A 23134-nucleotide genomic window follows, 5' to 3' on the forward strand; every position below is an offset into this window, starting at 1 on the left:
TGCAGTGGCGTGATCTCAGCTCACTGCAACCTCCACCTCCCGGGTTCAAGATTCTCCCACCTCAGCCTCCCGAGTAGCTGGGACTACAGGTGTGTGCCACCACACCTGGCTAATTTTTTGTATTTTTAGTAGAGACAGGGTTTCACAATGTTAGCCAGGATGGTCTCGATCTCCTGACCTCGTGATCCGCCTGCCTCGGCCTCCCAAAGTGCTGAGATTACAGGCATGAGCCACCACGCCTGGCCTAAAAATTTGCTAGTTTTTAAGTAAACTGGTCAAATGAATTCTGGGTGGCTTTATACCAGAATAAGTTAGTCATAGATCCTGAGCCACACAGTATCAGAAGCCTGTTCATTTGCTAGAATAAATGTTTTCTACACATACCAAGTCCTCCTACAGTTGGCCGGAGAAATTGCTGACCCTAACAGGTGCTAACCATCTAGAACCTTATGAATCCCATTTTAGATAATAATAAGAAATGAAACACTAGAAATGTCTGAGGAATGTAAAACTCTCACACTCTGACAGTAATGTTTAAATTGGTATATTTTATTAAATAATGTCAAATTATTCTCCAAAGTTGAAGATGCATATACTTTTCAACCAGATTCCAATCCTATACGCAAGCACATATGTACACGTGTGCACGCACACACACACACACACATTTTCCTTACAAGCTCTCTATAGAAATGCACATATGTTCACAACCAGTATGTTCAGGAATGTTGACTACAGCATTGTCTAATAATAAAACATGGAAATTACCTAATAACCACCCAAAGGAGCATGAGTAAGTAAATTGTGATGTAGCCATGAAATAGAAATTGCAGGAAAAAAAGGATGAGAAAAAAAAAAAGGGTACTGCAAGAGCATATTGCAGTATAGTATGTATCTGAGGTTTAAAACATGCAAAACAATTACATTATATATAGATAACAAATATATTCAGAACAATGTTTCCTCTGGGGAATGTGGAAGGGGTAAAAGAAAGAGGGTACAGAGAAGGCTGAACTCCACAATGTTTTACTTCTTTTTTAAAAAATCTGAAATAAGGCAAAATGTTAAGATCTAAGTTGGGCAGAAGGTGCACGGAATGATTTTTCCACTATTCTTTTCTGCATGTTTGAAATATTTCCTATCAATTCAGGATATCAAGACATCTGAACTGGACGGATGCTAACAAATAGCTAATATCTGACTAAGTAAGGCCAGCAAAGAAGTACTTGTGACAGAAGGCTGTTTTCACAAGCCTTACTTTCATCTGTGTGAGGTAGAGCCATATGCACCCACACACACAAATCATTTCATTTAATCATCCAATACTGCAAAAATGGAGGAATTAACTCCATTCAACAGAAAAGCGAGTTGAGATCAAAGAAACGGTGTTTTGGCTAAGGTTACGCAGCCAAGCAGTCAGAGATGAGTCCAGATCTATAGGTGCAAAGCACATTTCACAACTGTAGTGTTTCAAAGGAACAGGAGATGCACTTAGAAACTCTTGTTAGAGAGGGGTTTCACTGATAACAAACTCAAGATGAGCCCCAAAGATAGCATGGCTTCCATTAACAGCTTAATTCTGGGTTATATGAAAAGGAAAAACAAAAAAACTATCAGTCAATTACACTCTGTACCATGCTGCACCACTCTGCACATAAGTGAAGTTTAATTTTAGACTCTGAGTTTTAAGAGGACCTTGATAAAATGGGTAGTCATTACCAAGGGCAACATTCCAACTGAAAAAAAGAATAAACTTTCTAGCCATTAGAGCTTTTAAAAACTGAACTGAATTGCTTTAGGAATACAAGCATTTCTCCTACTGCACCGGTGGATATAATGTTCTCATTTAATTATAAAACACTGTGGGTTTTGATCCAATCACCAACTCTCTTTAATTTAAACTGCTAAAAGCAAAATAACTTATTAAAACTATTGAGCTCCTAAACCCCTGTTCCTTCTGAAACTTTTTTTATTTATAAAATGATGTTTGAATAGGTAAGACTTCTTAATATAACTATTGTACTATAGTACAACACACTTCAGTGAACTAACCACCTCTAAAACTGTTCAAACAGTTGAAAGCTCTTCTGTCACAGATGCAGAGGGCTCTACTCTAAGAGATTCAACTGCATAATCAATAAACATCCTCCTAACTTTCACATTCTACGATAAGTGCAAAAGTTAGTATAGTTTCGGTACAGCAAATACTTAGCAGGCAGTCGAGGGTGAAACAAATGAAGTGGCAGAATCATATAGTGATTAAAATATTATCAAGCAAGGTGGAAACTGAAAGTGCTACTCATGTATGTATTTGGAATATAATGAGCTTTTGTCCCCACTGTAAAAAAAAATTGGGATCTAACTCATACCATATAGAAAAATTAACTAAAAATATATCAGACCTAAATGTAAGCACTAAAACTCTTAGAAAAAAAAGACATAAATTTTTGTGACCTTGGATTAGACAATGGTTTCTTCGATATGGCACCAAAAGCATAAGAAGGAACAAAATCAATAAATTGGACTTATCAAAATTAGAAATGTTTGTCCCTCAAAGAATAGCCACCAAGAAAGTAAAAAGACAAACTACAGGATGGGAGAATATATTTGCAAATCATATATCTGATAAAGGACTTGCATCCAGAATATATAAAGAATTCTTATAATTCAGTAGCAAAAAGGCAACACAATTTTAAAATAAGCAAAAGATCTGAAGAGACATTTCTTCAAGGAAAATGTACAAATGGCCAAAAAGCATATGCAAAACTATTCAACATAGTCATTAGGGAAATGCAAATCAAAAATTATAGTGAGATGCCACTTCACTGGAGAATGTGGAGAAATCAGAACCCTCATACGCTGCTGCTGGGAAGGTAAAATGGTGCAGCCACTTTGGAAACCAGTTTTGCCGTTCTCACAATGTTAAACACAATTATCATATGACCCCGCAATTCATATACTCAAGACAAATGAAAACATATGTCCATGCAAAAACTTGTACATGAAAGTTCAGAGAAGCATTATTCATAGTAGTCAAAATGGATTACAGTGGGACATTATTTGGCCATAAAAAGGAATCAAGTACTGATACATGCTACAACATGGATGAACCTCAAAAACATTACACTAAGTGAAAGAAGTCAGACAAAAGGTGAAATATTGTATGATTTCACTTACATGAAATGTACAAAATAGGCAAATCCATAGAGACAGCAAATAGATTAGTGGGTGCCTGTGGCTGAGGAAGGGAGGAATGGGGAGACACTGCTAACAGGCACGGAATTTCTTTCTGAGGAAACAAAAGTTTGATATTACACAATGGTGATGGTTGTACAACTTTGTGAATATATTAAAAGCTGCTAAATTGTACACTTTAACAGGGTGACTTATGGAATACGATTTATATCTCAAGAAAATGGGAAAACTTTGTTGGGAATACCAGAATGAAATACTAGATATTTCACCACAGTAAAGAGAATATGGCAATAAAGTCCCCAGAGTACAAAAAGAACTGCAAGAAGCAAAGTACCAAGAAAATGTGTCCAGGTCAAGCCCTAGGGCTTTCTGATAAACGCATTACCAAAGTTTACCGAAAATATAGTGCACTACCAGAGACAGTGGCTCACGCCTGTAATCCCAACAGTCTGGGATTACGAAGAGGCTGAGGCAGGAGGATCACTTGAAGCCAGGAGTTCAAAACCAGCCTGGGCAACACAGGGAGAACCCATCTTAACAAAAAATTTAAAAATTAGCTAGGCCAGGTAGTGCATGCCTGTAGTCCCAGTTACTTGGGAGGCCAAGATGGGTCACTTGAGCCCAGGAGTTTGAGGCTGCAGTCAGCTATGATCATGCCACTTCACTCCCATCTGGGGAACAGAGCAAGACCCCGTCTCCTTTAAAAAAAAAAGTGCAGCCGGGCGTGGTGGCTCACACCTGTAATCCCAGCACTTTGGGAGGCCAAGGCGGATCACTTGAAGTCAGGAGTTTGAGATCTGCCTGGCCAACAGGGTGAAACCCCATCTCTACTAAAAATACAAAAACTTAACTGGGTGTGGTGGCAGATGCCTGTAATCCCAGCTACTGGGGAGGCTGAGGCAGGAGAATCACTTGAACCCGGGTGGCGTAGGTTGCAGTGAGCCAAGATCACGCCATTGCACTCCAGCCTGGGTGACAAGAGTGAAACTCCGTCTCAAAAAAGTGCACATTCCTACACTCTGCCCCAGGCAGGCAGACCTAAAGGTACCAACCTCACTCCTATTTCTTTCTTAGTCTGTCACACATGCAAATATTAGTGGTAAGTACTTTAATAGTTTTATTCATTATAAAATAGTTCAGACATATAAAGAGGTACTGAAAATAATTTTAATATACATTATATACCCACTACCCAGCTAAAGAAATAAAATATTATACATTCAATTATAATTTCTCCTTTTAACAAATATTTGTCCTTTTAGAAAAAAGAATCTGAACTGTGACTATACTCTTTCTCTCTGTTAAACCCATCTGTACTAAGCCTACATATACGGCAAATGGAGTAAAACCAAGACATCACTGTTCACCCAGGGACTCTCAAGCAACCTCTGACATGCAACATTTACCACCTGTAAAATCTCTATCACTCTCAATTTTAACAAGAGAAGAAAACACTTCCACATTTCAACAGCAATAGTAATAGAAATGAAAGTCAGAAAATGACCACAGGGTTCTTTCCATCCAAACTTTTCACTGTCACTTAGTTATAGGCAAAGCCTCCACCATCCACCTTTCCTCATGAATGGTCATCCCAGCAGACTTCTCACTTTAATATCTATCTTATTTTTCAAGGCATTTTCACAAACGACATCTAATTGACCCCCAAAGTAGATAAGGCAGCTATTTGTATACCCACTTTTACAGATATAGAAGAACAAAGTGATTATGAGCACAAGATTGGAGTCAAGCAGGGCTTGAACTCCCTGTTTCACTATGTCTTAGCAATGTGGCCTTGGACACTTCAATATTTCTGAACTGCAAAAATAAATATGATAATGTCTGGCTTACAGGATTGTTATAAAGATTAGATTACACAATGTATATAAAGCACTTAGCACATAATCTGGTACAAAACAAGCACTAAGTGAATGTAGCTGCTGCTGTCATTGTTGCTGATTTTGTTGATTACGCAAGATCAAACAGCTCCTACACAGAGGAGCCAAGACTGATACCTAGATCTTCTTGATTCCACACAATATTGCTTCATTCTCAAATGGTCACACCAGGAGTCCTATTTGTACAAAACAGGCATTGTCATTTCCAGACAATGCCTCCCCATTTTCTTCTAGACAACATGGTGATCACTTTAGGATTTTAAGAAGCAAAAGCCAATAGTGACACCAACAACTGCTAACATCACAAAAGATAACCAGAGATTTTGTGTGTCTCACAATACCATCTATAAAGTTGTCTTGTCCTCCCCCCACCAAAAAAATAACACCTTAATCAAGCTTCTACATCAAACTGTCAATTTACAGGATATAGAGAGGGCAGAGCAACATGTTTAACCAAACAGCAATCCACACTGTAGGAAATTCTACAGGACAACCACACAGGTTCTTCAAAAGATAAATTACAAAGAAAAAAAGGGGATGGGGGGAAGAGGGAATCTACAAATTTTAAAAAAGACTTGAGACATTTCATTCATTAAAATTTTTTTGAATTCTCCCCCCAAAAAAGACAGTATCAGCCCCATGTACATCTGCTTGGGGAAGTGATTATGCTAATGACATAACCAGAATATTCAGGAATATTCTAGACTTTGGGACATTCCTTTTTTTGTTATTGCAAATAAATTAATGAATGTACTGGTTTGTAAAAGAAAGGCAATAACAACACATATAGACTTTACTCTGCCTATGCTATAACCTAATATAAAAGTCTTATTCTGAAGACTATTCTTAAGACTATAGGTTCACAAGTTTTTTAAATAAGCCCCCCTTTTCCTTCCCAAATCCACAAGAGATAGATGGCTGGAGCAAAAGTCAAAGAAAAAAATGAGAATAAAAGTAATAATTATGAAATGAAATTTTCACAATTTTCTTTGTAATTAAAGCTTAAAAGAAAGCTAACACCATCAATAGGATTAGCTGTCAAATGGAACCTTCCCAGAAGTAACCCAACTATGATATGATTTGAGATATCTTAATAAAAATTATAGCTCCTCCTTGTCATGAGGAAGTAGCTAGCTTAAGGTAAATTAAATGAAAATTAATCTGAAATTTCAATATGAGCACATGCTATAATGAAATTACTTGTTTGTTTCCATATTACTTCAAAAAGGATTTGAGACCGTTCACAGGGTGTATTAGAATTAAAAAGAAAGAAGAAATTGGGCACAGAGAAAATGAGAGAGGAAAACAAGATAAAGTCAGAGGTAAGTTTACCACACAAACCATATGCCACAAGGTCCTATACGGTTATAAGAGAAGGAACACACATTTGACTTTGAGTTCCCTTCCTAAGAGAGAAATAACCATCAGTTACAAGTCATGATGACTACGTAATACAAGTGAACCAGCTGGTCAAAGGAAACATAGCTTTTCCTGGTACCGAGACATGGAGAAAAAATTACTACCATAGATTCTAATGATGATGAAGAAGATGATAAACAACAATAGATCTGAAATGTTTCCAACACAAAGAAATGATAAATGTTTGAGGTAATGGATATCCTAAATATCCTGATTTGATAATTATACATTGTATGCATGTATCAAAATATCACAGGCACCCCATAAGTATGTACTATTTATTTTAAACATTAAAAAAAAAAAAAAAAACAACCCAGCAGCTCACCTTCACTGTATATGTTCTGGACCTGGCATGACCTAAGCATTTTGTATGTGTAAACTCACAAAATTCTCACAACCACCTTGGGGAGACAGGTACTATCATCCCCATTTAACGATGAAAAGGCTGAGGCACCAACAGGTTAAGTAACACAACAACTAGGCAGTAGCAGAGAGAGCCAGAATTCAAGCTTAGGAAATCTGGCTCCAGAGCCCATACTCCTAACACAACCCCTCATCCATAAAGCTGTCTCCCTTTGGATATAAGCATTTGCTTCCAGCTAAAGACAGTATTTGCCCGTCATATATTAGCTCATTTTATGTTCAGTCTTCGTCCTCCAGATGAGCCGCTAGTAGTAACAGTAGTACTGTAATAGTAGTAACAACATCAACAAGGACACTGAGATAAAGGAGATAATACCCTCACGAGAATTCTACAAGAGAAGTGCTAAACTTCATAAAGCTGTTTGTTTTAATAGCTCTTAATAAATGTTTATTGCATTACACCAAAGAACAATTCTGTAAAAGCAATTCTATCCCAGTCTAAAACAATGCAATCAACATACTCTCTGGTATTCTGGCTTGGTCCAAGTAAAAACTGATTCTTTCTAAAGCAATGGATTGAAAGTGTTTTATTTAAGCAATTCTCAAAAAATGCTGTTTCTAGGTTTTTTTTTAATAAAAATCAGGCAGCAGAGTATGTGGATACATACTTGCTAGAGTGAAGCTATGCCATACTGCCAATTATAGGTACTATATATATTTCATAATCAAATGCAGTCAGGTGAATATTCTCTTATGATAATTAAGGAACCTAACCACTAAAGATGTCTAAGTAGGCTGCCAACCCACCTCTCCACGGAAGTGAGCCAAGAAAGTAACGAGCCAAAATTTTCCTCTGAAAATGATTCTGAATCTGCACCAATGGACAGTCAATTGAGTCCCAAAGTTCTATAGCCTTCAATGTCGTCACAATGATTTTGACCCCAAAAGTCCTCAAAGCAAGAGTTTCCCAGCATTCAGCTCAGCCATTAAATCACCTGAATAAAGCAGCTATAGAGCATCCAACTGAGACATGTACCCCCAGCTAACTAAATCTTTAGCCAAAGAGAGAAATAACTATCAGTTTCAAAAGTCATGATGACTACATAATACAAGCGAACCAGCTGGTCAAAGGAAACACAGCTTTTCCTGGTACCGAGACCTGGAAAAAAAGTTACTACATAGATTCTAATGATGATGATGATGATGATGCCAACAGGGGTCTGGATTAGCAAGGACTCTTTCAATTACAAACGACAGGAACACTTGCAAACCAGCACAAGCAAATTGGGCAACTGATGAGTTCATTTAACTGGGAAATATTGGGTGGATCTAATACAGAGTGCAACTAGATCCAAAGGCTCCAATGGCTCCCAATGCTCACGCATTCAAGCATGTGAGAGTGAGTGCGTGTGTGAGTGAGTCTGTCTACCTGTCTCCGTCAGCTCTGCTTTACTCTGTATGTTGGCCTCATTCTTTCCTATGGCAGATGGGCTTCCTTCAAGGCCCTCTCTACGTTAACTCGGCTTAGCAACTCCAATGGGATGAACCTGTCCTTCATCCAATATGTTTTTCAATCTCAAGGAAGGACTCAACCTGCTCAGGTCATCACACGGCCATCCGGCAGCAACCACTGTTTCCAAGAGAATGAAGTGTTATGACAGACCAAGCCTGAGTCACATGCCCATCCCTTGGGCCAAAGGGAAGGATGCTATGACCTAAAAAATTTAAAAAGAATGGGGGGAGGGGTGTTTACTAGACAGCCTAAATTAACAGCTACCATAAAAAAAAGTCTTCAAGACAGAGACTTTCACTTTTTAACTCTATATACTTCCATTTCTTTGAATTTGTTATTAAAATGTCATCATGTATTTTATATGGTTCATTATTTAATTTTAAAAAGGAAAAAATAGCCGAGCACAGTGGCTCACACCTGTAATCCCAGCACTTCGGGAGACCGAGGCAGGTGGATCACCTGAGGTTGAGAGTTCAAGACCAGCCTGACCAACAGGGAGAAACCCCATCTCTACTAAAAATACAAAATGAACCAGGCATGGTGGCACATGCCTGTACTACTTGGGAGGCTGAGGCAGAAGAATCGCTTGAACCCAGGAGGCGGAGGTTGCGGTGAGCCGAGATTGCCCCATTGCACTCCAGCCTCAGCAACAAGGGCAAAACTCCGTCTCAAAAAAAAAAAAGAAAAAAGAAAAAAATATTGGAATACAGTCAAAAAGTCTAAGGTTTAAAAAGTTCAGGATTGATGACTTTAGGAATAAAACAGGGAAAAAACAAGCCTCATGGACAAATAAGGATCTAAGCTTCCTAGTAGTTCTGCAAACTTGGCCAACACCAATAGTTGGCCAACTATTTTAACCACCACCCAATAGTCCTTAACAAACCAAGCATTAGAAAGGCAAACAAAAAATGGAGAAAACAGGTTTTAATTAATTAGCAATATGTTGATAACAGGGGGAAAATGACCTCCAAGGATACTAGAGAAATTCTGTGAACTTCTCAGACAGCAAAAGTCTCCAAAAGTATCTAAGCCCTTTACTCCCTCTCTCACTTTTCTTACCTGAAATCTTACCAGTTAAACCATATATGTAGGAAAGTCCTGGATCAGGTATACTGAAGCCAAATATTCACTTTCTGTTTCAAATATCCACTCTAAAGATGGTAGCAAACTAAAACAATTCATAATACTTACCCCTAAAATAGACACACTAGTAAAATTTCTCCTTTAATTGTCCCAAAGGCTACCATTCAGTGCTTGTAAGTTCTTTTCACAAATAAATTTAATAATAAAAATTCCATTTAGGTTGACGCATAAAAGCAATTCTTCTTTTCTTCAATAACTCCAAGCAGGGTCTACCAATTTTGGTATTCACCACTAAAGAAAATCAATTCTGCTATAGTAAGGCAAAATCATTTACTCCTCACCAAATATTCATGTTGTTACCCATACTTCCTAGCCCCTTAAGTAGTATCCTATGACTACTTTTAGCCAATAGTCTATAAGAAAAATCGATGTGGGACACTTTAGGGCCAAAGCCACAGTAACCAAGGAGGCTTCATGCTCTAGATGGTACACCAAACGTATTTTATTAACTAAAAACGCTTTTATCATGTTCCATGGGACTATGCCATAAGCAACATTCCAAAGCCCACAAATTGAATTCAAACCCACTTCCTCTAGAAAGCCTACCCAGATCATACTAGGCTCCTAGTATCATCGGTAACAAACTTATGTATGTATACTGTGGGTAGTGCATTATGAAAGCACTGTGGTACAAACAAGTACAATAAATAGTCTCCATCTACTATAATTTACAATCTGGAAGTGAAGGATACATGTAAAAACAGAGACAAGTAGCCAGGCGCGGTGGCTCACGCCTGTAATCCCAGCACTTTGGGAGGCTGAGGCAGGCGGATTACCTGAGGTCAGGAGTTCAAGACCAGCCTGGCCAACATGGTGAAACCCCATCTCTACTAAAAACACAAAAACTAGCTGTGTGTGGTGGTACACATCTGAAATCCCAGCTACTCGGGAGGCTGAGACAGGAGAATCGCTTGAACCCAGGAGACAGAGGTTGCAGTGAGCCAAGATCACACCACCACATCCAGCCTGGACGACAGAGCAAGACTCTTGTCTTAAAAAAAAAAAAAAAAAAAAAAAAAAAAACAGAGACAAGTATACATGATAAAAAATTTCACGTGAGTGAAGAAATAAGTGCTAGATAAGTTTCCATATATCTCAGTTAAAAACTAAGCCATACACTCTCATGTGACATATTTTGTATTGTATATTATTTTTAAATTCATGTATGATTTATAGCAAATGAGACTCCCTTATAGGGGTTATAATCTCCTTGAAAGGCAAGAATCCTAAAATATAACTACTTTATGGTGCCCCATATTATCAAACAACAGGTATTCAATTAAAATTTGTATTTTATTGTGAAGACTGTGTTGAAAAATTAAAACAGAAATGTAGTAATCCTCAATACATGAGGAATTAGTGTTCCCATCACTGTTAAGAAGACAGAGGAAAGAACACAAGTTTTTCTGTCACCCAGGACAGGTAGAGCTCTCTACACTGGAGAACAATTACTCACCAAGCTACACCAGACTTTTGAGATATCCCTTTACAGCCAACTTCTTATGTTGTAGAACAACACGTTCTCCAAGCAATACCAGATTTCCAATTTAATTCCCTAAATACCCTGAAACTAGTCAAGAAAATCCCTAGTTTATCTGTGAGTATTCCAGGAACATGCACATGCATGCACACACGCACACATTCACACTCACAAAAGATCTATTTCTCTAAGTACATTCATAAGTAGCATTATGATTTAATCAATACGACTTGGCAAATATTGTAATATCTATGTGTGTAAGACACTGCAGAGGACAAAATATAAAACCTAATCCCCATTTGCCATTCTCATACCCTAATATAGGAGACAAGACACACAAAAACAAAAAATTTCATAAGGTACAAGGTTGTACATATAAAGTACCAAGCGAATAACAAGGAAAATAAATACTGAGAGTTCACAGGAGGAATTGATTACTTTTAAATTTTATGATCTGAACACTTAATAAGCAAGGTGAAATCTGAGTTGAGCTGTAATGGATAGGTAGAATTTCAAAAGGCATAGACTAGATTAAGGGAGAACATTCCTTGGAAAATAACATATAAAGAGGTAGAAAGAGAAAAGCTCAAGAGATGTTTAGAGGACAAAAAACTGACAATTTTATTTCAAAACACAATTTATTGGGGCAGACTAGTGGGAAATGAAACCAGAAAAGAAAGCTGGGGCCAAACACTGGAAAGTTTTAAATGCCAGGCTAAGGAACAACTTTATCTTGACAGTAATGAGGAACCACTGAAGGTTTCTGAGCAAAACAGTAACATTAAAGTAAAAATTAGGATAATCATTCCGAATCAAAATTTGGGACATATGAAGAAGGAACTCACTGGGGAGTGGGACCACTTTGCTTGACCAATTAATTAATTGTTTGACCAATAATTAAGCCCCAAAAGAAAAAAAAGAATAATTAAGCCTGAACTAGAATGATGTCAGTGAGGAGAAAAGAGCCTACAAAACTTGCAAAGTGTTTTTAGCATATGTCAAATCAGACTCTAAGGATTCTAGAAAGCTGAAATTCAGATGCTAAAGATAGGTCAAAAGAACAACTGTGAATCCCAGCCTACCCAGCAGGGATACTTGAAGCGAAGTGAATTGAAACTGGGCTCTTTATACATATTCCTGTCTCTACACCCATACAGTAGGTCCACTCTTTTTAATTGGGGGTTAGGGGGATATAGATGGAAAATAACATATATAAAAGCAGCCAAGGGATGGAGGGCCAGGTAGTTGTGCAATAAACAGACAGAACTCAAACACCTGTAAAAGGCACTGCAATCACATCTGTTGCAAAGTGGAAAAACAGACTGCACATCTAGTCATACGGTGGGCTTGAGTTATGACATCAGATATATCCATCAAACTTGGCAAGAGGGTGCAACTGGATGAGTAGAGTTACTGAGGTCCCAGTCCTCAAAAACAGAGATCCTAAACCATTGGGGGAGGTCATGGACCCTTTCAGAAATTTGGTGAAAGCTCTAGACCCTCTCCCCAGATAAATATATAGACTCACAAAATTTTACATACAATTTCAGAGTGCTTACAGATCCCCTAAAGCCTATCTAGGGGCTCTTATTCTATGAACCCCAGGTTAAGAACTTTTGGTATAGAATCATGATAGCCATTTTTATCACATATCTCTTGGTTTAAAAGTTTATGAATAGGAAGCCATTATACTTATTTATAATTTGTATATACTGCACACCAAATCAATAAATTATGTAGATATGGCATATACAAAAAAGGAAATTAAAAAGAATATTATAGCAAGTAAACAAATTTTTAAACATTTACTTTTCTTATTGATGACACAAAAACTTTGTGCTTTTCCTAATATTGTTATTATATTAATACCACTCACTACTTTTGGTTACAGCAATGTAAATGAACATGGTTTGTTATTTTTATATCTTGCTTTCATACTTTGTAACATAACAACTTGAAGGTCTAGTTCTATATTCGGTTCATTTTTATGAGATATAACTATTTTATTTGGTTTTAAGGGTTATCATAGCTGAAAAATGTTACCTCACAAATATGAATAAAACCAAAAGAACTCCATTACTGGGTGCACTGAATAAAACATGATATTCAATTTCCAATCCCATTCACCATTTATGCAAAGGTTTTTGCTAAAATTCAGCTAGTGCATTTCCATACCTTCTGATGGCAATCAGTTGTTCTTATAAACTAATCAGATGGTATTGCCTTTTTGTGTTTTCAGCAGATGGGCTCAAAACCACTAAACAGCTCTTTTAAAAGATTTTTATACAGGTTAGAAAATTCTGTTTCCAAGTTCAAGTATACATATAAAAAAAGCTCTTAAAGTTAACACATATAATTTTCAACAATTAAATTCCATAACAGGAAAAATTCTAAATATCCATTTTCAATATCCTTTCTCTACGGCATTAAATTTTTTGTTGTTGTTCTGAAAGGTAGTTACTTTTTGAATCACTGTTAAGAACTTACCCTATTATCTCAAAGGGGCAGATTAAGTGTGTTTATTTGCTAGGTAACATACCACTTATAGCCACGTTTCACAAAAAGGACCAACAAACTTGGGACATTTGTCTTTTTGTGAAAAAATACTGAGTAAGTCATCTTTAAGTTAGATCATTCTTAACTCCTCTGCCTCAAGGTGACCAGTTAATCTCTATGAAATGGTATAAAAAAGATCTGCATAAGTGATCTCTACTGCAATACAAAATAGTGTTGAGTCTACTATTTAAAATAATAAACCTAAAAATCCAGTTACCCAAGCCCCTGTAAACTACAAACCACCACAACAGACTGAAAGAGAAGAAACATCCTCACAGACCTCTAGTATTTCTTCCATTTTGCGGATAATTTAATGTTAAGAAACTACTGGCCAGGCGCGGTGGCTCACGCCTGTAATCCCAGCACTTTGGGAGGCCAAGGCGGGTGGATCACCTGAGGTTGGGAGTTCAAGACCAGCTTGACCAACATGGAGAAACCCCGTCTCCACTAAAAATACAAAATTAGCCAGGCATGGTGGCACATGCCTGTAATCCCAGCTACTAGGGAATCTGAGGCAGGAGAATCACTTGAACCTGGGAGGTGGAGGTTGCAGTGAGCCGAGATCGCGCCATTGCACTCCAGCCTGGGCGACAAGAGCGAAACTCCTTCTCGAAAAAAAAAAAAAGAAAGAAAGAAAAAAAGAAACTACCGGGCTAAAAGTGCCTGGGGTCCCAAGAGTTAAGGCTCTTTATCAGCCTACCCAGCAGGGATACTTGAAGGGATACTTCCAGCCAATTTCTGTTGTATGCTATCAAGGTTTAAAGGACTTATCTTTAAAGGTACCCCAATTACATTGTATCATCTCTGAATTACTACCAGTTTGGCAAAAGACACACCACAGCACATTCAGTGACACTAGTTGTCTTCAACACTGTTCCCTCTGTGTAACGAGTAACGTTGGCTAGGGGCATCAGTCAAATAATAGACAGGGCTGGAACAAGGTCCAAGACTCCTCAAGACACATCCTGCCTTAAATCCTTTTTGGAACATGGCAAGGCATAAATAAATCAGTAAAATAAATCATGAACTATAAATGAGAGGCAGGGGCTTCCAACTTGTATGACCAATCTCATTTATACAGTCAGATACACTTATATTTATACAAAGAGACATTTTTACACCGAACAAACAAGTCCACTGCATCATCTTAAAAAATGCCAAGTGATAATACACTGTTTAAAAGAATACTTACTGCTTAAAAAGAAAAGTCAATGGTATGAAATAGAAGATAAAATGGAAAAGAAGTACACTAAGAACAATATAAAGCACATTTAGAGGGCATGAAATTAGATCTGATAAACAAAGGGCCATAGAACAATGCTGGAGGAATGTTGGAATATTGCAATCCTGGTTGGTCCAAAATTCATCTATATATTTAATAAACTCAAATCAACATCTAAGAATCACTGGGAGGTTAAATTTTTTTTTTAAGGTTGATGGCAGGATTTTCCTTATCAGTAACAATATATAAAACAGTAAGGAACTGCCACATATTAAATAGATGTATCTATTTTTGGAATAAAGAAATGCAGAATCAGAAAAAAGGGAATATAGAAACATCAAAATGTAGACTTCAAAACAGTGGGGAATTATTAAAATGAATACGTTAATAAATTATGTTGGATCAACTGGCTAACTCTTGGGCAAGTATCATGCAATATGCATATCTCATATCACATGTAGGTTAAGGCATAATTCATAATCAAAAGTAAAAAATAAAAAAGTTAATTCGAAAAAAGTATAAGGCAGTGAAAAAGATTTTGTACCAACTTCTATTAAAAAAAAAACCATATAATCTGTATTTAAATATACATAAAAATGAGTGAATAAGTTCCCAATGTGGGTAAGCCTTACATATGGAATCATTTCAAAAACAAAAAATATGAAATTTGGGGTATAAAACCTGCCAAGAAAAGATCCACGTAAATTTGGAAAATTGACATTTCTCATTTTCATCCATATCTACATACTTACTACATACTGCTCCCCACCACCTCCCTCCATTAAAATCCACCAATGTTTTCTTACTACACCTAGACGATATGCTTCCCTCTCCCACTTCAGCTGATGCCACACTCCTTGCACTTTCCCCTGCATTACTCCGTCTTTTCATCTTTGCTATTTAATCTTCCTGAACATACTGTTCTCCTTGTCTCTATTCTTAAAGAAATCATCCCCTGCCCTCAATGCTTTTGTCTACCACCAAGTCCTCCATAAAATTTGCCCTGATTTTTCTCAAATGAAAATACAATAATCATTCCCTCTCCCTGAATGTTCAAAGCACTGTTTCAGGACCTGTCTCACAGCACTCATCACATTCAATTACTATTATAGGTATTTGTATGTTTGTCTTATCACCTCTCTCAGGTCATAATCTGCTTAAGAACAGGATCTATATTTTATCGGTTAATTTCCCAATAACCACTATCTTTTTACAGCACAACACCTTGAACAAAGTACGTACTCATATAACTACGTCTTGACCGAATGATTGAGTAGCTACTTAGAAAATCAATTACAGACTACCTGTACCATTTAGAATGGAGAGGGAGATATTAGACATTGCAGAATAAATAACTTTTTGTTTCTTCCAAACAAATTCACCAAAGTAAAGTCAATATTACACATACAGATGTTTTCAAAACTCAAGGACATTTCATCCTTCAACTATCTGGTCAAATATGACGTGATATGTTTATATACATACATACATTCACAATAAAATATCTACTGTTAAATAATCAAATCTATGCTTGATAATAGAAGTATGTAAATGTTTTAACCATATAGGCAAACTGGAATTTTAAGATAAAATCAACCATTCAAATTACAAGTGGAAACACAGAGAATGACCAAGCAATTTGTTCCAAAAAAATAAAAACAAAACAAAACCACACTAAGCTTTAGCTATTTAAATACCAACAAAACTTGAGAGGCAGAATTTTATGGCTAAGAATCCAAAACCAACCAAAGATAACCTTACCTGGATAGAAGCACCAAAGAATCAACATTACTGTAAGTACAAAGGTGAGACCAGAAACAGCACAAGAATCTTTTTTTTTTTTTTTTGAGATGGAGTCTCGCTCTGTCACCCAGGCTGGAGTGCAATGGCGCGATCTCGGCTCACTGCAACCTCCGCCTCCCTGGTTCAAGCAATTCTTCTGCCTCAGCCTCCTGAGTAGCTGGGACTACAGGCTTGCGCCACCACACCCGGCTATTTTTTGTATTTTTAGTAGAGATGGGGTGTCACCATACTGGCCAGGTCTCGAACTCCTGACCTCATGATCTGCCTGCCTTGGTCTCTGAAAGTGCTGGGATTACAGACGTGAGCCACCACGCCCAGCCCACAAGAATCTTAAAGTGACATTTTCATCAAGTAACTGGTATATATGGCTCCCGGGTCATCAGAAAGGAACAAGACTGCAGGAGTCTCCACAACACAGGTATTCAAGAGACAGAAAGTCCAGAAAGAAAAAAAAAAAAGTATAATGTGGCCAAGTATGACGAACATGCTTGAAGAGAAGCCAATTGAAAGGTATGGATATGATTTCCACTCAGTAGGCTTGAACTCAAATGTCATGCCTAACACCTATAAGCTGTGCAATCTTACGCCAGCCACTTAACTTCCCTGAGTCTTGTTTCCTCATTTATAAAATGTAATATGTAGAGCTAGCACAGTACCTGGCTCAGAGACAACACTCAATAAATATTTGCTGACTATGAATTGAGGGCCTTACAAGAAAAGCAGACGTTTTTCTACAGGTACTTTTGTAGTTTTTGAGAAAACGGTCTTAATTAATTCCTAATTAATACCTTTTTACAATATTTGAGAGTCATATTTTGGTCAAAAAATAAAAATGCTCCTTTCCTCCTAGCTTACACATTACTCAAAAGCTTACAAGAATTCTTATAATTTAAAATATCTTTGTAATATTGTAACTTTCAATACAAAAAGTAACTCTCATAAAGAAACCCTATTCCCAACTACATCTGCATGGACTTAGTCTGCTCAGCTGTAATATTAAGAAGGCTGTCCTAAATGATCATTTAAGGTTCTTTAACTCTAAATGTTGTAGTTCCTGGCATCTCAAGCGTTTTCCAATCTGTTTAGGAAAACCAATCAACACACACTAAAAAGAGAATCTCTCTCAAAAGAAAGAGAGAGAAAGAGAAGTTTATTATATAGAACAGAGTACCTAATGCTAAGGGAGTGATAAAAATCAAGCTTTCTTGAAAACATACCAGCTTTGATGCTGTTTTTGAAGGTCAAGAGAACATAAAGGAAATCCAATTTAAATGAAGAAAATGGAACATGTAAAAGCAAAGACACAAGATATCTATGATTATCATAATACTTTCTTCATTGCGTAGCACTTTACAGTTTGCGAAGTATTTCTGCATATGCCATCTACAGCAAATTTTCTGGAATGGGAAATGAAAGAATCAGTTTAAATGATTTACATTTGATAGATTTGCCCACAGAAAATCTCCTCTGAAAACAATAACATAAAAAAAATTTTTTGGAAGGGAATTTCTTCAGCATTATGTGTAGGATAAATTAGAGAGGTAAATGCATGCAAGCAAACAGCTATAAACCTACAAATCATAGAATTTTAAAACAAGAAGAAATGTGAAATTAGACCAACATTCTCATTTAATGATAAAGAAACTCAGGCCCACAGAGTCAATGTGACTCCCATTACTCCATGTGCAAATGACAGGAGGACCAGATTGCAGAACCAGAAATAAAGGAAAAAATCTGAGAAATTACAAAGAAAAGAATGCGAGAATTTGGTGATGAATTCGCTAATGAAATACCTGTTAGTCATTAATGTCTATGTGCCAATCATATGCTAAACACATTTAATAATTTTAAAGATTACAATATGAGGACAAGTACGTTACTTCAATTTTAAATATAAAAACTGAAGTTTAGTGTGGTTAAATAGCTCAAGGCTACATCAACCTAAGTATCTGGAAGAGCTAGGACACCTCTGTCTGTCTGGTCAGAGTTTCTTTTCTAAAAGATGCTTTAAAATTGCCCCACAATTATAAGCTGAAAGGGCAAAAATGAAGCATCACTCTGGAAAAACTGGATAATCCAGTGCAATTAGAATTCTGGTCCTGATAATGGGTGCGTTTTGCTTCCGTGCTTGCACCTATTTTTATGAGTCTGGCCTGTCTGTGCCTAATGGTCAGGTCAGGGCTACTCAGTAAAACCAAACATCCCTGCCCTCCACACACTAAAACATACTCTCGGGGAGTGGCAAGAACAAAATATATCCAAGATGAGGGTGAGTCTTCCATAACTCCTCGAGTGACTAGAGCTTCTATTTTGGCATAAGCTACTTATCTTTTAAATATGATAACCATACTAAGCTTTTCTAAAAGCCTATCACTCCAAGGAGCCTCAAAAATTCTGTGTTGCAGATGGGGTTATGGGGGAAGAAGCATGGATACAACTCACTTTACTTAAACTTATGGAATTGGACTTATATGTTGGTATCAGTGTTTTATAATAATTTCCCTTATTCAGCCATGTATCCTGCAGAAATATATAATAATCATTTCTATACATTAATCCAAATACTATAGCCCACAAACCATTTTCCAGAACTAAGCTATTTAAAAACAAACAAACAAACAAAAAAAAAAAACCTTCATCTCCTTATGAAATGAAGCAACCAACATTGGTACCTAGTTGCCACTAGGCCATTTTATGACCTCTGACACCAAATGTTGAAAGGCACAAGGTCTAACTAAAATATAAAGAGAAAAGGGAAGGTTTTAAATGACTAGACCTCATCTTCAATGTTAAGAATAGAACATGAGGCCTATCCTTAGTTGCCAATCACCAACGGCTAAACTACTGCTAATCTGGGAAAGAAGCAATTTTAAAAAGTCCTTTCCTACAGTCTAGTCTTCCCAAATGGGTAGGAAAGTTTATCTAAGATAGGGAGAAATTTATACGGTTCTGCAGCCCAGATCAGATACAGTGTTCTGACATCCACCTCCTGAAACACATGGATTTCACCCGAGCCCACACCGACCACAGCATCCAATATTTGCAAGTAATGCAAAATGGAACCCTCCAAAACATTTTTGGACCTCTGCCGGGAAAGCAGCTGATGGTCCTCTGAGAATTTCTGTTATAATCATATTTAAAAGGCAAAAACCAATGCCAAAACAATCATAAGCGTCCCGGGGATCTCCTATGCTCCATGACTTAGATTCTACTCCGTGTTGTGCGTTGTACTGGCCTCCCACACCTGCCCTAAAATGAAAACTATGTTAAGCCACATGGCTTAAGGCCAGCCAACTCCATAAGATATGCAACATAACATTCAAACAATGTGGAGTCCTTGGGAGACGCAGCAAAAAAGACAAACTAAAGTACGGGAACAGAGGTAGTATCTAAGAGAAGGTATATGAAATTGATGACAACCAAGCAGGGAGAACTAAAACATCCTTGAAAAACAATTATAAATCACAGTCTAGTATACAGATTCCCTATACAGAATTGGGGAAAAGAATTTCAAGAAAATGCCCAATACCCTCTCTCCACCGCTCCACCTTTCAGCACCTCTATACCACCCTCATCACTTACTCAACATTTAGTCCTAGTGAAGACCGCTCACTGGATTAGCAGGATCAAGAGGACATGCACAGAACATTCCATTCTGAGAACAACATCTTTAAATTATTTAGGCTTGTTTACCACCCTTCCCTATAGAGTAAAAGCATGAAATGTTGCCAGCACTTTCACAATATACACCAGTTAGCACCATAGCAACCCAATCTTCTGCCCACCAAAAGATTAACACATAAGTAGAAAACAGGAAATTCAACAAAAATTAAAGTTTGACCTTAGACTCCCTCAACAGTTAAATGTCTTAAGTAGTAGCAGTGTCTTTACATCACACCCACTTCATGCTACCCTTACAGCTTCCTGGCATAAGCAAGTTCTTAGGATTATACAAACTGCTGCTTCTGTTTCCAGCCCAGATTTCTAGAAATGAAACCCTGGAATTGACGGAGAAACAAAAACAAATGTTCGCAGAAAGAGGGAGGAAAAAGCATTGTCTATATAATCCTAGTTTAAGTGAACAATCACCATTAGCTCCATCAAGCACTTTTTTTTTTTTCCAAAGAAACCACTGCAGATCTAAAATACTCCCTTGGTTTAAACCACACAAAAAGCAATTTAATAGGCACAATCCTACAGGTTTTCTGAGAGAAATAAGGAAGAGATCAAGTGTAAGCTATGTAAAATTCACGTTTTGCACCTTATAAAGCAAACTTCAATGTTGTTAAATAACCAGTAGAAAATATCTACAAAAATCAAACTAAACACCTGCTCTTATAAGCAGCAGTCCTCTATTTTCTCTCTAAACCATATATTCCCAACTCAGACCCTCTCTGTGACCCACTGTTCCCAAAGCATAGAGTCTGAAGAAGAAATATAAAACACTTCGGACATCCGTTCACAAAACCAAATTAGACCTTTCCACAAAGTACAGGAGATAAAACAGAAACACTTCCATTTTATCTAATTTATGGCAAATAGTTCAAGGAATGCCTATTTGTTAGGCTGAATCAAACCCCACTGCTACCTTTAACCCAAAACTATTTCTAGTTGAAGATCCAAGAGACCTAAGCAAATACTTTCTTTTCACATTATTCTCAACATGAAGAAATCCGACCCCCTTCCTACAACATCATAGGAGGCCCCTCTGGCCAACTTTCGTTGTTATTGTTGTTGTTTTGTTTGCTTTTTTTTTTTTTTTTTTTTGAGACTAGCCTCCAACCAATTCCAGAAGAGGAGACAAACCTCAAACAAATTTAACCCTTGAGATCCATCCCGCAACTGTATCATACAATCTACGCTTCACGGCAGTAATGTTTTAAGCAGACACTTGATTTCTTAATCACTGAAATGTAAGCACCAGCCCTCACAAATCATCGCCACAGAGATTCCTCTTGGCATCCACAGAGGGTGCTGGGACTGCAATTCACTCAAGAACCCTTTACTCACCAACATCACACTCGACATTAAAAACTCACCGTCTCCGAAGAAAAAATGTCACCTTCTCCACAAGGACACCTGCCTGTTCAACACCTCTACAAGAAACGAGGAGGGCCAAGCATGAGAGGCTAACAGATCCTCCAGCTTGAAGTTTTCCTCCCCACGAAACTCTCCGGACACAACACCGTGGCCTGCCCTTGTCACACATACACAGGCTGTATTGTCAACCCCTCCGTCTCCCTCTAACGTCGTCAGACAGGGCAGTGTCTACCCATGGGGGTAACTGCTTTTAAATAAAATAAAAAGGCAGCCACCACAGCTGGGTAGTAAGGACTGGAGACCCTGGGTGTCCGATTTCTTCAGGTCTTTTACAAGGGACTAGAAAGCGGCCCGAATTCTGTCACTGCCCACTAACCAACCCCACCTCCCAGTCGCCTCGTCAACATGTTTGCTTCCCTTCCTCGGCCCTTTCGGCTGAATCCCAGGAAGGGGACCAAACCCGGGCCGCGACAGGAACATGTCCAGTATCCATCCCATGTCTACCTCCGAAACCCCTTCTCAGGAGAAGGGGCGAGCAAGCGCGCCGGGGTCAAACCCAAGCGCCGTCGAGGGCTGCGCCGACGGAGAGGGACGCCGCGGTGGCCCCCATTTCGCGGTCCCGGCAGGCGAGATTCCGAGAGGTGAGCGGGCCGGCCAAGGTCACGGCGTCGTCGGGGCCGAGGGGCGCCCGCGCCGACTTCCGGCTCCCCCTCTAGGCGGCGGCCCGGGGCGCCCGCTCCCCACGCCGGGCAGGCGGCCGCGCAGCTCGCGCCCCCTCCGCGGATGCTCGCCCTCTCCGCGCTAACTAGGGCAACTGGAAAAGAGGCGGAGAGAAGTCGCTGCTGCAGCGATTTCCCTCGGCGGGGAGCAGCCCCCAGCTGGTGCCCGTGACAGCTGCGACCTCCGCCCCCTCCAGCCGCGCCGGGCCGCGAGGGGAACTCGGGGAAGTGGGAGGGGGATGGAGCGGGAGAAAGGAGAGCAGGGGGCGGAGGGGCGCCAGCTGCTCCCCGCCCCCTAGGGCCTCCGCGGTCGCGCGGCTCGTGACAGCTGCACCCACCGGGAGGCTCCGCACCCGCCGCCCGCCACTCACCTGCCGCCGCCGCCTCTGGGCCCCGCTCACCGGCGCCGCACTCGTCCGCGACCGTGGCGGCGGCGCCGCCCCGGCCTCCGCCGCTCCTCGGGCCCGGCGCCCGGCCCCCTGGGCCCAGGCGCCCGCCGCCGCCGCCGCCGCGGCTCTCCGGCCCCCTCCTCCGGAGCAGGGGTCCCCCCGCAGGGGGATGCAGAGGGAACCTGACGCAGGCTCCGCTCGAGGGAGCAGCAGCGAACAGGCGGCGGAGGCCCTCAAGGCCGCGAGGCAGCCGTCGGAGGACAGAGCTCAGCAAATAGCGTCAGACTCCCGCTCGCCCGGCCTGAAGAACAGGCATTTCAGCCGCTCTCCGCGGCCGCCATGTTCTCCTCCTCGGCCGCCGCCGCCGCCGCCACCGCCCCCCGCTCGCGGCACCGCC

At 39.3% G+C, this 23134-nt stretch overlaps 1 protein-coding gene across 4 annotated transcripts in view; it reads right to left on the reverse strand.

The window, feature by feature from the left end:
- NCOA1 (nuclear receptor coactivator 1) overlaps positions 1–23025 on the reverse strand; it is a 277974-nt gene extending 254949 nt beyond the window's left edge. For all 4 annotated transcript variants that reach the window (XM_063696019.1, XM_055377552.2, XM_063696021.1 and 1 more), the window contains exon 1: positions 22720–23025. The gene's annotated coding sequence lies outside the window, so the exon portion shown is untranslated. The remainder of the gene's footprint in view (positions 1–22719) is intronic.
- Positions 23026–23134: the final 109 nt, after the last annotated feature.

This window comes from Gorilla gorilla, chromosome 12 (genome assembly GCF_029281585.2).
Source record: "Gorilla gorilla gorilla isolate KB3781 chromosome 12, NHGRI_mGorGor1-v2.1_pri, whole genome shotgun sequence".
Taxonomy (NCBI): Eukaryota; Metazoa; Chordata; class Mammalia; order Primates; family Hominidae; genus Gorilla; species Gorilla gorilla.